The sequence below is a fragment of the Herpailurus yagouaroundi genome, unplaced genomic scaffold (genome assembly GCF_014898765.1).
Source record: "Herpailurus yagouaroundi ecotype Mexico unplaced genomic scaffold, PumYag 100, whole genome shotgun sequence".
In the NCBI taxonomy this organism is placed as follows: Eukaryota; Metazoa; Chordata; class Mammalia; order Carnivora; family Felidae; genus Herpailurus; species Herpailurus yagouaroundi.
Genome location: NW_024412391.1, coordinates 17,553,717 through 17,556,358, shown reverse-complemented (window position 1 = coordinate 17,556,358; position 2,642 = coordinate 17,553,717).

The window sequence follows — 2,642 nt, the reverse complement described above, 5'->3', positions numbered from 1 at the left end:
AACACAGAAAACTCAAAACAACCTAAATGCCCATTACCAGAATAATGGATAAGTAGATTGTGGATATTCAAACACTGAAATCGTATTCAGCCATTAAAATTCATGAATTGGGGCTAAATAAAACTTGGAGAAATGTTTAAAAAATTTTTAGAGAAAAAAAGAAAAAAAGTTTGCAGAATTTTTATTTTATTTATTTTTTAAGTAATCTCTGTGTGCAAAGTGCGGCTCAAACTCACAACCCGGAGATCAAGAGCTGCATGTTCTACCAGCTGAGCAAATCAGTATTTTGTTGCTTGTGGATACATACATATAAAGAAAAACTGTAAAATAATAAATAGGAGGGCTATCTGTGAATCAAATGTGGCAAGAATGGACAGTTGGATTTCAGCGGTGAGTACGTGGATATTTGTGGTTATACTCTGTACTGTACCTTTCTGGTTTGTTGTTGTTGTTTTAAATGAAGGGATCTTGGCATTTTAGAAATAAGGGTAAAGGGGGATAAATGGCTGCATCGATCCTCAAAGAGGATGATCTGATGGGATGGGATTAGGGGACAGGCTGAGTCCAGAGTCCAGGGATTACAAGGATTAATTCAGATCATCCCCCTAAGCTGATTACCTGGCTGGCGCCCCCACCACTCCTGGCCCTTCAGATATGCATCCCTGGACCACAGTCAACTCCCCCTCCCCCAATGCCCGCCAAGCCCTTACCTCCTGACTCCTAACTTCACCCCTACCTTCAACCCAGTACTGATGCGTCCAGGATTTGCCCAAATTTGGGTCCTGAAAATAGACTGGTTCAGGTCTCTCCTGAAAGCTCCCCAAATCAAAGGTGAATAGTGACCTGTACCCCAGGAGCCAGGGAGAGATCAGTCCTAAGACTCAGGATCAGAACTCCCTGAGGAGAGCCTGGATCACTGGATGTCACAGTTGACAACTTCCTCTCCTGCCCCTCCCTCCATGAACCAAGAAGTCAACGGTCAAGGTCAAATGCTAACTGAACTTGCTGGCTGAGCCAGGACTAGAAGGAGCTGTGTTTAGGCAAAACAGCTATTGGGGTTCCAACATTCCAGTCTCTGTCAGTCTCCTGAACTCTACACCCCCATCCTGACACCTCACCACCCCCGCGCCAGTCATGTCCGGACAGGCCTGATATCTACCGCAGGCTCTCTGAAAAGGGTCTTTGTAGGCTTGTTCAACAGCCTTGCCCCACAAATGGATTACCTTGGCCACAGGATCTGGGGTATAATCCTGTCCTCCGGGGGAGCAAATGAAATCTCCTTGATCTAGCACCAGGCTGGGGGTTTGAGAGGGAGAAAAAAAGGAGGGAGCGGGAAGAAAGAGACTTATAGGGCAACATTACAGTTAATAGGCAACATTTAACTCCCTAAGTGTGAAATCATCTATTACATGATAAGACAACGTATTAACTGTGTAGTTAGAGATTTACCTCTCTCATTTATTGTGTCAGGTGTCGATGGAGATGCTAGAGATACAAAAATGACTAAGATACCTCCCAATCTTCCAGAAGCTGGGCAGACACAAGAGTCAATTGAGACCTCAAATTGACAGGCGCTGCCCTAGAGGGAAGGAGGCCAGGGTAGAGCCCAGCAAGGGCCTCTCCTGGTCCAGGGGTGGGCATCAGGGAAGGCCGCCTAGAGGTGACTCCCGACTGAGGGTTGAAGAATAAGTGGGGGGTGTCCAAGCAAAGAAGGGCTTCTTTCCTGAGGAATGTGGAGGGTTTGTGAAACGAAGCCTGTGGGGGTGAACACAGACAACGTATGCCCATAACCTGCCGAATGCACATGCAAGAAAAGGGATTGGTGTGTGTCCCTGGCTCAGAAATCTAACACTTTTCTGGGTGTGCTGGGACTGCCTGGTTCCCAAGTGTACCCACTTCTTTCCTGGCTGAGACCTGTTGAGACATGAGAACAACTCAAGATCCGGCACCCGGTAGGAGTTCCTTGAATGAATGATTGAATAAGCGAAATAAGCTGGGTTTCCACATCTGCCATGTACGAGAGCGAAAATCAGCAGTGCTCACTCTGAACAGGCTACAGGGGCAGGGTAGGTAGTGGTTCAGGCTCACAGCGCACAGGGTGTGGGGCCAGGTGGGAAGGCACAGTGGTGGAGAGAAGAGGTCTTCAGGCAGCGAGGGCTGTGTGGGATCAGGAGCCGCCCTCCCGAAAGGGTCTCCGGTTCTAGGCTTGTTGCGGGCGCGGGGGAAGCAAAGGAGATCAGGACCCCTCAGTCCGTATATCTCCGCCTTGGCTTCCCTCCTCCAGCCCTCAAGCAGCCCTGGGATGCAGGAGGCCACCGCGCGGGAACGGGGACGGCGGCCGGGGGTCCGCGCTGACTGCGGAAGTGGGGGACGCCGGGTCTGTTTGGTGGGCGTGTGAGTTTCCGCGCGTTTGGAGGAAACAGGACCGGAGGATCCGTCCCGCTTTGTCCCTTTCCTCCCCCATCACTGCGCGGGACGGGGCTCTGACACCTGGCCCCGAGGGGTCCCCGTGCGCAGCCGACTCCGGGCAGGACCCTTCGCCAGAACCAGGGGATCTCGTGGCCACTCCTAGGGCAACCTCCAGCTCCGAATAGCTCCCGTCCGCTCCCCCTCTCCTCCACGCGGGCCCTGAGGCTTGTCTG